Below are 15,108 nucleotides of genomic sequence, written 5' to 3' on the forward strand. Positions count from 1 at the left end.
ATTTTAATTTAATTTAATAATACTATTAAAACAGCTATCGTAAATAAAAATCACGCGAGACATTATAATTAAAATTGCCATAAAAAAAATCGTAAAATTTCTTTCTGCGCGGCCTAAATTGTCTTAATGTCAATCAATCAACATCTTTATACGTATTTAAGAAGCTATTCAAGAGTAAAATAATAAATATTGTTGTCTCATATTTTGCGTAAATATATAGATTTTATACAAAAATAATAAAAACGTCAAATTACTATCATTCTATATTTTTTAAATTAAAACTGGATTAATCTGTATCAATCTATATAAATAATTATAAATTGGTATGTGCATTAATAGTGCATTTTTATAAATTAAAATTCGAGTCTGCTGTCGTGGCTCGAACCCGCGGCCTCTAGATTACCAGTCTAAGCCGAACGAACTTATATTTATTTTATTTTTCATTAAATTTAACGGATACTATAATATAATCAATGTATATTTTATTAATAAGGAAATGAAAGTGAAATATCAAAAATTCATACAATTTTAAACACTGTTTATAATATTTTCAAGTACATTTACAATATTTTTATGGAAATCAAATCATAAAAAATGCAATTAAATTACATAAAAATAGTGCACTATGCGAGAAAATATTGTATTATTATTTAAAATAATAAAAATCTTACTTTTTACTAAATCAAATTGATAAATTTTATTACTAGATAAATTTATTTAGTAATAAAATTTAATGTGATTAAAATGATTATAGTGAATAAATTTCAAGAACTATCGATTAATATACAATAACATAAATATGGGTTTTTGTGTCAATTCACACATTTATACGAAACATTAGCAGAAAGGACATTATCGAATCATTTGGAAACGTGGGCGAAATTCTCGCCTACACTTGCCTGTTTATTCTATCTAACTACCTAAAATATCAATTGAAGACAGAACAACGTCCAATGATTGACGACTTAATTATAAATTTATCACAATCAAGCCGAATCGTTCTCGATCTCAAATTACAAAAGACATTAGCCAGAATTCTAGATTAGAATATACACTCACGATGAAATCGTCGATGATTTCACAGCATCTAGAAGAGTCACGATTCAAAATATTTGAGTTTACATTTAGTATTGTGTGAATGTTAACCATTTGGAAATTTATACTATCAATTATGCAAAAGGTCGTAACAGCCATAATAGCCATATTCTTAACGCCCACTATATTGCAAACAAATTGATTCTTCACAGATAAGATCAAGCATTAATCAATTCGATGTGTATTATATACATGCATGGTATGTTATATTTTTTCATGGATGAATTTATCAACTTCTAGCTAATCTAATTATATATGTACGTCACGTGCATATTTTACATGTTTGCGAAATTTGCACAAGCTGGAAGAATATTGTAGTCATAGTGCAGCTGTCACGAACAGAAATATTCCTACACAAAGCATTATATATTTTTTATTTTAAACGTTTTTGTGCATATTATGCATATGTGCACAAAGAAGGGAGTCAAAAAGAATCGGGCGCCTTATATTTTTAGAATTCGTCGATTCATGTACAGGAATATAAACACGATCGTTTCTGATCGTTAACGAATCGAGGCCACATGGCATGTGTGCTTTCAGACTGCAACTAAAATTTATGATGTTTACTTTCATACTTTTTTAATGTAATTTTAAAAATCTTAAAAAATAGATCTTTAACTTTCTCTATAAATTATAGACGTGTTTAGTTTCCGCGTATGTTATTTGAGAAGCGCCTAAATACCTATAGTATCGTATAGAACAAATACGTATATGCGGATAACACGAACCATCTGTGCTATGAAAAGTTAAACATGTATGATAAACAATTTTCCGAGAAGGTGTGACTCAAAGTTGAGAGTGTTGTTTTTGGCTTAGCTTGTGTGTTTATTTAAATTGCATTACGATCAAAACTCCAGCATGATATGTTTTTCCGCACACTGTGGCCACACAGAGTGCCAAAATAATCATGAAGTCAGTAATTTTCACTCTGAGCTTTCTCAATATATTTCTATAAGAAATAATGTACATTTAAGTTGATTCCAAGACCCAGAAATATTCATATAAAAATTAATAATACAAATGTTTTAAAAAAAAAAATATTAATTAAGGCAACGTCACAAATAAGCGCGGACAAATGAGCGCGTGTCAAAAGAGCGTTGCATTATAAGCGCTGCGTCATAAAAGCGCTTACCAAAGTAGCGCTGTAACAAAATAGCGCGCGTCAAATGCGCAGACAGTCATATGAGCGTTTGACAAAAGAAAGCACATCATAAGAGCGCAAAAATACTTACAGAAAATTAAATAATATATATTTTAGGAATGAGGTATACAAAATATAGGTAAATTGTGAAAAATTTACAAGGATTAAAAATTCACGATACATAGGCGGTAAAATTAATATTTTATGTGCCAGAGCGTATTAACGATTAAAATGATTTGTCAATGAAAACATTATTATTTATGAATTATTACGTACATACGAAAGTATAGCTCCCTATTCCCATACGTACGATATACTTATATATTTTGTACTAAAATGAAACGCTGATTTAAAATTTATAATTAAGTTTGTTTTATAATGTTTCATTAAATTGACAAATATTAATTAAATAATAAATTATAAATCATTTTTTTTAATTATTAATAAAATATTATTATTTATCGACTCGACTTTCAATGAATGCGTATAATACAGCCCCTCAGTAGTTAGATATAATTCCTACTAATATTACTCTCACAGTAATAATCACACAGTTAATATCAAATTCATCGTCACTTTCTTAAACATCCATTATTATATCGTCATTCGTAGGTATATGGATAATTTCTAAAAATAAATCAATATATGTTTTTATAAATAATTAAAACACAGATTACTAATTCTTAGTAATTTACTAGCTCGAAAAGACTAATATTATTATTTGAGTTGCCGCTAAAAATGTCGATACCCAGATAGATAGTTGTCAATCGCTCATTTTAATAGTGCGAGCGAAATAGCTTTTTTCTTATCCTTTTATTTCATAACAGACACACAATATTAAGTAACAATTGTGCACAATTAGAGCATATAATCCCGTTTCATCCCATATCATAAAAATATAGATACCTTTGAAGGAAAAAAACAGTTTAAGAGGAATAATTAATAACTTAAAACTGTCAAGTAAGCGTTATGCGGTCTTATAACAGCTCGATTCGGCCATATTCCGATGAAAAATTTTACAATAAACTTACACTCGTAAATTTAAGATTATTGACTTATTTGCATAAGTTTAGAATTCAATATTACTTAACTGTGTCTACCAGAAGCTTTTTTACCATTAATAAATTGAAATTGGCAAAATTAGCTCCAACACAAAGCCAATAAATGCATTTCAAGTTTTGAGTGCAACGCTTGGAATACGATGTTGAGCTACTAGCACAAAGGGTTAACTATATGACACAGAAAATTCCAAAGACATTACCTTGTCAACCGCATGATGCCTAGAATTGTAAATATCGCGCTTTCGGCGTCAATCGACGCGGCGTCCCTTCCCCCGCGAGGCCGGCGGGGGAAGGGACGCTTCGCATCGCGTCGGTTGCCTTGCATAGTAATAATTTTATAAACACTAATTTGAATTATACACTGCTTAATTCTAGCACATACACTAAATTACACTATCACTTTATAAGTAAAAACATCGAAACGGATATTATTATAAAAAATATGAACGAGAACACTTATTCGAGAAAAATGTAACAAAAGAATTTATTCGGCCGTTTACGACCGTAGTCGCATAGCTACTGATATTTTTTTTAAATATTTCTAGATGCATCCAGACAATTCAAGGTTATGCTTCATTAAAAATAACAAATGTCATTCACCTCTTTGTCTATTTTTAAAATATTTATCTCTAATTCGAATTATTTTAATGCAAGTTGTTTGTTTATTTTTAAATATGTATCTCTCGTTCGATTTACTTTAATGCGAGAGTGACACGAAGGTCACCTTTGTTGTTGACTTGTTGACCTTCTAAAAGTATAATGTCGATGATTTCAAGTTTTATATTATTTAAATATAATTTATATGTGCTAAATTAACGACATTTTCAAATGACGTTCTTTCGTTGAAAATAGTGAAAAATATATAATTTTATTACATATTGATAACATGGGGGCTAGAGGGGGCTGAACATTTTGAACATATTTTGAAATTTATTTTCTTTATTTTATAAACATATTATGTATTTATTTTTATTGAAAATTAATTTTATTCGACGCTCCTTCTTACAAAAGTCAGCAATAACCGCATTATATAATCAGTATATTGTCTTTCTTTAATTTGTCTAAATGTTTTTTTTCGATTGATATTAATGCAAGAGCTGACAATCTATTCTCACTTTTTTTAATAATGTGTCTGATTCGCTTAGAAAATACAATAATTCAACATAGTTGCCTTCATTTACGGTATTATTATTTTCAGAGTGTCCTCGAAAAGAAAGTTCTTGTTTAGATAAAAAGCAAATCACGTCAATTAATTTGGAAATAATATATCTGTTTGCAGTAACTTTCTTATTATTTAATTCAACATTTGCCTTAAATTGAGCACTGAAGAAATCATCGATACGATTTTCTTTACTAATGTTTTTAATTGTATAGTAGCGCATATGTGAGGTTGAGAGCATTCGTACTTTTTACGAGTTTCACCTAAATTGTAATAAATTTAAAAATATAGTTTTTGTTCCTATCCCCCCTAACCGCATGCCCTGTTTCAAAGTTATCGCACGACACTGATATGCATATATCGCATGTATGGGGATGGGGAGCTATACTTTCGTATGTACGTAAAAATTAATAAATAATAATATTTTTATTGTCTAATCATTTTAATCGTCATTGCGCTCTTGCACATAAAATACTATTTTTACCGCCTATATCTCGTGAATTTTAATTCTTAGTAAATTTCTCACAATTACTTATATTTTGTATACATAATTCCTAAAATATTCATTACTTGATATATATCAAGTTGTTTTTGCGCTCTTATGACGTGCTCTCTTTTTTTAACGCTCATATGACTCTGCGCATTTGACGTACGCTATTTTGTGATAGCGCTACTTTGGTAAACGCTCTTATGACGCAGCGCTTATAATGCAGCGCTTATATGACGGCGCTCATTTGACGCACGCTCTTTTGACCGGCTGCCATTAATTAATCATATTGGAATCACTGCTATCTATCACTGAAAGATCAATTAAATATTTTTATTTTTGCGGAACTTTATCTATGGACCTATCCAATAGCAATAAAATTGCTTTTGAGGATTTGGAAAAAATGTGACATTGCATAGTCATTGAATATATTCAAGGCTTGCAATTATTCATAGTTTTTAACTATTCAAATATTGAATAAAAACTGTATGAAGTATTCCAATATTCGAATACATTCGTTATTTTTTATCTCGGTTTTTATCGATACTAATTTATTTAACCAACGAGTTAAAAAATCAATTAATTGCCTGTATAGTATTTTTTATTGGCTATTAATAATTATTTAAATTATTAATTATTTACTTTCAAAGTCGTTGAACTTTTTGAATTTTCTAAAACATACATAACACAATGCTGTGTGAATTACTGATCAGTGAGAGCGGAAAAAGGAAAATGCCTAATTTATTATTACATACTTTTTAATCAGATACGTCATTTCAGTTTTTTCAAATCAACACAATCAAGATTAGCTGTGATTGAATTAATTAAGCAAAGTTACATCTTAATCGAATTTATTATTTAAACAATAGCTAATAATGTTTGGAACGAATTTAATATACATAAAGAGAGGGTCAATATCGGCGTTTGTTTTGTGAGGATTTAAATACAAATTAAATTACTATAAATAAATCAACCGCAATAAAAAATTTTGCGTCTTGAAACAACAAATACAAAATCGTAACACAACCTTCACAAAAAATTGCGACGCACACCTATTTTTGAGATAAGCGTTAAACGATAATAAAGAGTTGGCCTTTCCAACATTTTGTTTTGTTCAACGAATTCATTCCGAAAAGCGACCGTCAGTGCCCACCGAGACTGCAGCTTTCAGAGCTGCATCAACGGAGTGAGTCCCTCCTGAGAGAGTCAGCCAGAGATCTGCATCTCCCGTTCAAAGGCAAAATCAACCCTAAATGATGCGTCACTAAAGGTTATAAAGTTATATAATTGGTTGATCTATATAACATGCGAATGAAATATGAGTAGCATCAAAGAGTCAATAAGTATCATCACGGTCATCTAATTTAATTAAAAAGTTTTTTAAGTAAAACGGTTAGTGATAATTCATGACACGCGCATTTTGCTTCACTGTGCGTGCGCACAGTGTGTCAAAAATTCAGTCGATTTCCGCGAACAAAGCGTATTTGTATTCGCGGTGATCCCAGTCAAAACAACTACGTCACGTACACATACATAGTGGAAACCACAAATTACCGTCCTCTTCACGGCTGTTGCACAATCGACTACTACCAAAAGACACAGACATCTTGCACAACAAATGCAACCGTGAGCTAACCGCCGTCGAGGTCGTTCACATCAACGGCCGCAAATGCACCACACACTTCTCACTATATATTCGTGCAACAAAACGCTTTTTCTCCACTCACGTGGTCACGTGACTCTCTTCGAGTAGTATTTCACTGCATTTTGAAGCAGCGCCGTTAAACGCCACGGTTATTATTATTTTGCGGCAAAAACGAGGCGAGAGCCGCGAGGGAAATCTCTATCCGCCGCGATGATCGCTTTGCTCCACGATGACTGTGACGTGACGTCATGCATGCATAGGTGTGATTCAGTTACGGTGATTCCCAAACGTTTAACAATTATTGTTGATTGTATTTAATTTTATTGATTTATGTTTCAAATTAAACAATATTTTAAACAATAACAATTACGTTGGCAGCGCAGTGTGAATTTTTTATATAAAACTATTTGTGAAGTAATGAATTTCGTATTTTATAATATCACTTTGATAATTGTGGGGGTTCTTCTTGAAACTCGCACACCGTAACCACGACAATAAGAAGGATGAACGTGACAAAAAAGTGTAACTGAACGAACCACCACAATACCCTTCGTTATCTCTAAAGAAAAAAAGAAAGAAAAAAGAGACAACAAAAAGCACCGTTTAGTCACATTATCCCGTTGCACAATTCGACCTTCGAAATGTGTACATCAAGCAAAAGGCACTTTCTAGAGGCGTGGACATATTTCGTTGGTCGAATAAACGAGTGCAACAATCAACTGAATACGATAGATACGAGACCCGGTCAGAGAAACGTGCCACAGAGGATGAACATCGCCAGACTACGAGACACTCATTGACTACAGACATTTACTAGACAGCATCCCTTCGACAGCTTCTTCACCAGCGCAAGAAGAAAAACGATACTCGCCAACCATAATTTGTTGCAATATATGTAATAATATACAATACATTATTACCAGTTTCCGGCGGCTTTCTGATTGCGAAATATATCGGGTTTTCAGTAAAGATTAATATTGATGGTCTCCCGGCATCACTAAGCTACCTGGACTATGTTTTATCTTAAGGCGCAAACACATTTTGGAGGTGTGTTCAAGATGCAATGCAATTGGTTGGTAAAAATCCTCATCTGCGATTCGCCACAGCTGTCTCAAGCGATCGATAAAAAATATCTTATACTTGCTCACATCAAAAACAGACTGCAGCGACATAAGCAGGCATTTTCAGAGGTTGTTCGACACGAAAGACGTCAGCGGATCATCCGGAAAGTGTCACGAGAACACGACATCACGAAGGCTCTCTGACTTCCAAGAGCCACATTTGTGATACAATTCGACCTCAAAACCAGAAAACACCATAATGCACAGGGACCCAAAAAAACAAGAATAAATAAAAAATATAGTTCTTCAACTACGTATGTACGCCTTGTTTCAATAACGGTCTGTTTCCAACTAAGTATAATATAAATACGTAAAACAACCTAATAAAAGCAAAAAATATATTTGCTAACGGTATGCAAAAAACACAACCATAAAAGGTCATGTAAATATATAAATCCGATTAACACTTATCGATAAAGTATGCCATTTGAGAAACTGTATTAGATTGTCGATCTTGACACGCAATCACACTGTCAATCCATGCGTTGAAAATTAAACAGAATGCGAAAGTCTTCAGCGGCTTCTGCGTTCCCAACTTTTTGACAGGCAATTATCGGTGATTAACAACGTGATATTAAAGATTACTCGAATTGATAAAAAAAAACTCGAGAAGAAAAATAACGAGATCTCATATAGACGGAGCGTTGCGGCTTGCGTCAAAATCAGCTGATCTCGCCATTGGGCATATATTTTTTAAGAACAAAGGATCGATTCTTGACCTCGCGATTCCCCCTCTCGTTAAACTCGAGAACTCATCGGTACCGCTTTCGTGATCTGGAGAGCGTGTTTCTGCTAAGGCCAATAGGTCACGCGCTTAATGGCGTATTCTTCTTCGCCGTTTTCTTCTGATATCTTCGCAGGAAGTCCCGCCTAGTATTGCTGTACGCTCGGTTACCGCGATGGTACATACTGTATCGGCGGATTTCCTGCTCGATCCGAACCTCACTCAGCTAGCTCACAATTGTTGAGATGTAAAATAATTGTTTACCAAGCTGCGAGAGTTGCGAGATAAGCCGAGGCTGACTCATCGGAGTATCTACCTTGGCTCTCGAACACAAGCAGCTTAGCTCGCGATGTTCAACAGGATTTATCTTCTTGAAATTTAAAAGACACGTTTCTATCGGAGGATCTTATTGGCAATTATATTAGTTATAATCAGTATTTTTAGATGGCTTAGGGTGGATAAAAAATCATATTAAAGATAAAACATTAATCCTAATCTAAAACATAAGGTTCTTACGTAAGATATTTTTTTATATTAATATATTGCATATACAAATGACATTAAGTATTTTATCAAATATGATTGTAAAATAGTTTATTTGCGGTAAATACTAAATATAATAATATAATACTGCGTAAGTAAAAAAATTAATTATATATTTAAATTACTTTAACAAAATCTTTAGTAACAAGGAAAAGTGGTGTGTAAATATAAATGTAAGATTTAATTAAAAGATAGTTAATAAACTAAAATATTTATATGTTTTTATTGATAATGAATTAAATTGTTGAAAAATAGTGTATTAACTCATTAGCGTCGGGAAACGCGTATATGTGTCTTTCGTTGTTTGGAACTTAAACTGCTTGACAGAAGTGCAATATTATAATATCGTTTTTACAAAAATGAATTTAATTCTCAAAATAATGAGAATTTAATAAAAATAATAATAAAATCTACTAAATATTAATTGATTTAAAAATGCGTATTGGTGACACGAAAATGTTATTTTTTGAAAGGATAATTTATGAAGTAGTAATTGAAAAAATAATGGTATACATTCATATTTTAATGGCTGAATTAATATACAAATATATTATCTAACTATGATTTCACAAATACCGCTATTTTATTTTTAACGATATTATTTTCATACATACAAAAATGTTATTGTAGAGATTTCAAAAGTTTTAGAAAAGGGGTATTCGAGAAATTTTATATAAAATTAAAATATAAAGTGTTTTCAGCACAACGTTTTAAATAATAAAGATAAAATATTATGTAATAAATTAGCGAATAAAATAAAACATTAAAACAATAGTTCATAAGCAAATAAAATAGAACAAAAATAGATGTTTGTAAAATATTGTAATAATCAATAATAATGATAAATCATCTACATATGTGAACTGGAAGTTTTATACTAAAGAAAGGTTAGAATTTACTGTTAATTTTAAACACTAGTATTTTAAAATTAATTCGGTTCGTTGTAAACTTCTGGATAGAAGTATAAAACTCTTTTAATTTTATTTATTTATTTTGTAAAGATTTATCTAAGGCTTATTGTTAATGATTCAAAACAATGTTAGAGATTACAATTAGGGTTCTCAATTATTCGTAGTTGTATATATTATTCTACTATTGAATATATTCTAACTATTCTAATATTGAATAAAAATGGATGAAGTATTTATATTAATTTAATAAACCAATTAGTGCAAAAAATAAATTAATTAACCGTAAATTATTATTTAATAAAAAAATAATTATTAAATATTAATAATAAATAATTATTAAATATTAATAATCAATAATTACTTTGGGTTTTTACAAAATATGCAAAACACAATGCTGTGCGAATTACTGATCAATAAGGATGTTAAAAGAAAAATATACAATTTATTTTTTTTACATACTTTTTGCCATGAGCGTATTTCCGAGAATAGCAAAAGCAAATTTACAGTGGATATGTAAGTGACTTTCGGCAAATATAAAGTATGTCGCTTTTATTACTATCTAGGTAAACGATTTGCGACCGTTTGTTGGGCAATTTTTAGCAAATGTGACCATGGATTTTGGAGCGGCTCGAGTATACAAATTGTTTCATTTTAAGACAATTTCAAATTGCATTCAAGTATAAGCTCTGACGAATAATTTAAATTCTGGCGAATACTTCAAATATTCGATTAAGATCCGGTAAGATTTCCTGGGATTCGAATCCCTAGATTCACATCGACATGCAAACAGGATATCGTCGTTGGTTGTAGTAAAAAATCCTTACCTGTAAAGGAAATCAAAATAAACCGTTAGAATATTAATAATATAAACACAATATATGATAAAATAATAAAACAATACAGTTTGTTAATTTATACAGTAGATACGTTCCACTAAAAATTGCGTAAAAAATTATGCATATCATATAAAATATGTAAACACCAGTGGCGTGCCGTCCATACATGCGGTCGATTCAAAACGTCAGCAGCATGCACGGTTGATCGACTATAAACACGAGCGAATATAAACACGATTACGTGATCGGCTGAGTCGCTCGCCATCAACCGTTCATGCTGGTGGCGTTTTGAATCTACCGCATCTATGGACGGCACGCTACTGGTGAACGCGTTTAAGAAATAAAACAGCCGCTAGCTGCGTTACCTCGCAATAGTGAGAGACCAACAGCTAGTGAAATATAATTATACTATTACAATACAAATAATTCATGTAAAAGTCCATTAATACATACATTATACATTTGTATATAAGTAGTAATCAATTACATTTAAAATATACATATGTTTTGCAGGGAACCAAGTAGTTAGCAACCTTAGAGCTGCACGGGCAACATCGAGGAGAGCGGCAGCAAGGGGTATATTCGATTTACGACGCGAAAAAAGGGCGTGTTTAACAATAAATAAATCTACTGCATCCGCTACCCTGTACCTTATTTCTATTTATATTTATATATACAATTAAAACATTGTAAGAGAAAAAAATCGGTTTTTTTTTTGAACGCTTTTATTTTCTTTTTCACAATTTTAAGTACAAAATCACTATTTTTTTTTGTGGACGACTCTCTAGATTCACCCATCCATTGCATATTATGAAAATTATCACTGATAAATTTGCATTTGATTTAAATACCACAAATCACAATAATATCGTCACAGGCAAATAATTTGATATGCTATAATATTCAAAGCCTTTACTGATAAATTAAACAAATATGTACTAGAACATAACTTACTTGGATGTTACGTTTAAATATCTAAAAATGTTTATTCTGTGATGTTCCAACAATAAATTAGAAATTACGCAAACAACAATAGTAGGGCGTCATCAATGATAATCATTGTAGAAATCGTGCAGAACACCCAGTATAGCATAATAGCCACTCAAATTTAAAAAAAAATAACCAATAATTACGACAGCATACCGGCCTAGAGACAAACAACAGAAAACGAACCCTTTTGTAATTATCGGATAATATCTTATATCACCAATTCGATTGATTCTCAATTAAGAATCGTTAGTAATAATCTATCGCACTGGAATTATATATTATCGATCCATATATTCATATGCTAACACCAAAATGGCATATCAAAATTTCATTAGAAATCCTAGCATGCTGCCTTATTACAAATATTAACTACATGTGAGGTTTAAAATACAAATCATAATATAACAAATATCCAGATTTTTGTAGTTAGCATTTTTAAGATGAATTCATCCTTCACCATATGATACGGCATTAACTTTCGAGACGCGTTTTGCATAACCTTGACATCGCACAAGCTTTCATAATATATGTATACATTTTTATGCAAGCGTATGTAGCTGAGATGTCTGTGTTTAATATGTCAAGCGTTCTTCCTACTGTATATTAAAAACTACTTCTTGGCTCCAGACAGAAAGCGATTTACATTATTTTTACCTTATTTGGGAATAAATTACAAAATAGAGATTTCTCATCCTGCCTTCTACACGTGTATAAAAAAAAATTAATTATAAAGATAAATAATAATATAGTATACAAGATACAATTATACTATATATAATTTATTCCAACATATGTGCATAAAAACAACGACATTCGTGCAGACTGCCAAAAAGGAACTAGCGATATGATGCTAAAATTTCCTTTCCAGCGCAATTAGTAATTTTAAATGGGTTATTGTAGCCAAGTATGGTTTATTAAATAAAAATGAAAAGTATTATTTTGAGATAACTAACCGGTTCGTACAAAACAGGTAAAAAAGTCAGCAAAAACTGTTCCACGAGTAGGTAGCGAAAATACAGTTACCTTTTTTACGCATTTAGACGCAAGGCACATGCAGCACTAAAATAATACGCATACTCCAGCACCACCCAAATCATCCACTATTGATTATGAAGACAAGAAAGAGGACAGTTGTTGATATTCTCCGCTTGCCAACAATATATAATATACATAGACAATAAAAAAATCAATCGACTTTTTACGTAAAACTTGATTCCAACCTTAAGCTTGCTACTAGTGGAGCCGGGGTCAAATCGACACAGACATCAGACGCCAACAAAATCGAATCCCTTGAAAAAGTTTTTTACTTTTACTCGTCATCTAAAATCGATTCCTTAACAACATAGCGATAAATTGCAGCAATAGTATTAACTTTGAATTTATATTAGAAAATGTCCCTTTGTTAGCTTAAAAACCACTGCTTTTTCCATACTTCGGTTACTTATACATTTGAACTTTAATTTAAATGTAAACTCGCTAAAAATGGCATTAACACTATTTTATATTTTATTTAACTTCGTCTCTTATACTTTTACTTTCGTTTCATCGCCGTAAGATATTCGCAAAACTTCGAAACTTAAGCGTCAAAGTTTCGACTCTGGTCTACTGTTTGTCTTGTTAGAACTTCGGAGCCGAATTATTTGATATATTCTATGAAAAAATAAACAGCACAGATTCTGATAATATTTTTTATCGAAAACAAATCTTATCAAGTAAAAAATATGAATCGCTGACTCAATTGTGTCCAGTTTTCCACGTCAAAGGTCATTAATTGAGTCGGTCCAGATCCCGGCTAATGGAATTGACCCCAAAACTCAACACGGGCACAATCCCGCTTTAAATCACAAAATTTTAAGCTAGAAACACACATGCGAAACACGTTTCACCGAGCTATCGATCCTCGTCTTATATAATATTGTAGAATGTATCCAAACAAATTCGCCTGATTTCGCAAGAGTTGTGCTTTTGTTTCACTTTCGGCAAAAGCTCTTATAATTTATCTAACCAATCGTTCACAATGCCTACGATTGCATATTTCTTGGCATAACGGGATGGAAGGTAATTAAAATTAGATTATGACAGTGTTACGTGTTTTTTAGACGTTTTTATATCGAATGCAGGTTATAACTGTTTGCAGTCATGCAATGGAGCGTGACTGCGGGTCGTATTTTAAAATACTGCAACGGTTGCTCAGTTGTACTTTGCGAATGCATAATTTGATGAAATTATGTTTTTATGATGTTACAGATCACAACCGCTAGATAAGGGGCGTAATTTTGACATGGGATGGTAAAAACCAGTATTGATTATTCAGTCATTTATAAAAGGACATGGTTTGACAAAAGATGATAATTTTTTCACGCTACTAAAATAATTATAAATGTATATATTGCAATCTCTAGATAAAAGTTTAAGTCTTTATTACTTCCGCAATGTATTATTAAAAGCCTAAAATACATTATTTTTAACCCTCGAAAATGCGTGAACAAACTGACCGCCAAGTTTCGCTATCACGAAAAACGCGTCAGCGGACTGTAATGTGTTAATGCCTTTACACTATTTTTTGTCATATTTATTAATCATTAACAAAATATTAAAAAAAAAGAAAAACATCGCTAAAATATCTACACCTGTTTGTTATCAAGAATATACATACATATGTATGATATATTTTGGTTGAAAAGATCCAGAGGCTACATAGGCGGTCGCCTGGGGCGCCATCTCTAGTGAGTCGGCAAAAAAATCAAATCAAAGAAGTAACATTTCCTAAAAAAATTTCAAAAACAATATTTCTAAAAAAAATTGTTTTGAGAACTTACATGCAACCGTGTGCACGCGATCAGAGACCACTGAAAATTATTCCGTAGAGCTATCAGATTTTAAGATTATAAATGATATAGCACACCTACCCAATGCATCTTTACGATTTTGATTTTAATATGTATTTGTAAATCTTATGCCTGCACTACACTCTCTGGAAGTTAGCCAAGGACAGAGAATATAGTGGGTTACTTCGGTCGAGCTCGGTCTAAAATCTCTCAGAAGTTGTCCGAGGTTACCGAGAATGGGGGGTAAAGTGGGGGTAATTCAGTCGACTTGGCCAGCTTCGTGCGCTTCCGAACATTGTAGGCAAGCGGACCGAAGTCAAAGAAACCGAAGTCGGAGCTGCTCTTTCGAGCGCGAGCGGTGAGATATTTCCGTCGCGTGTTAAGTGACGAGAGTGAGAGAGATAATGATATGATGTTTCGCAAACTGAGATAGAACGAGTAGCTCGGTTCAATTTCAGTATGCGCGTAGGCGTCCTATGGTTAACACGCACGTCGAGCGCTGCATCGTGGTCACGTGGTCAAGTTATATTACCACATGCTTATCGAGGACTTCAACAGACTCTTATT

The 15,108-nt window shown here is 31.9% G+C and overlaps 1 protein-coding gene across 20 annotated transcripts in view; it reads right to left on the reverse strand.

Annotated features, from left to right (window-relative positions):
• Positions 1-15,108, reverse strand: part of LOC148227917 (uncharacterized) — a 463,346-nt gene that overhangs the window by 413,337 nt on the left and 34,901 nt on the right. For 2 of the 20 annotated variants that reach the window (XM_088200600.1, XM_088200595.1), the window contains exon 1: positions 6,671-6,825. The exons of the other annotated variants lie outside the window; for them this stretch is intronic. The gene's annotated coding sequence lies outside the window, so the exon portion shown is untranslated. Of the gene's footprint in view, positions 1-6,670; positions 6,826-15,108 lie in introns of those variants that run through there. 20 annotated transcript variants of the gene reach the window in all.

The sequence above is a fragment of the Plectrocnemia conspersa genome, unplaced genomic scaffold (genome assembly GCF_051122295.1).
Source record: "Plectrocnemia conspersa isolate PC_06_02 unplaced genomic scaffold, ASM5112229v1 ptg000012l, whole genome shotgun sequence".
Taxonomy (NCBI): Eukaryota; Metazoa; Arthropoda; class Insecta; order Trichoptera; family Polycentropodidae; genus Plectrocnemia; species Plectrocnemia conspersa.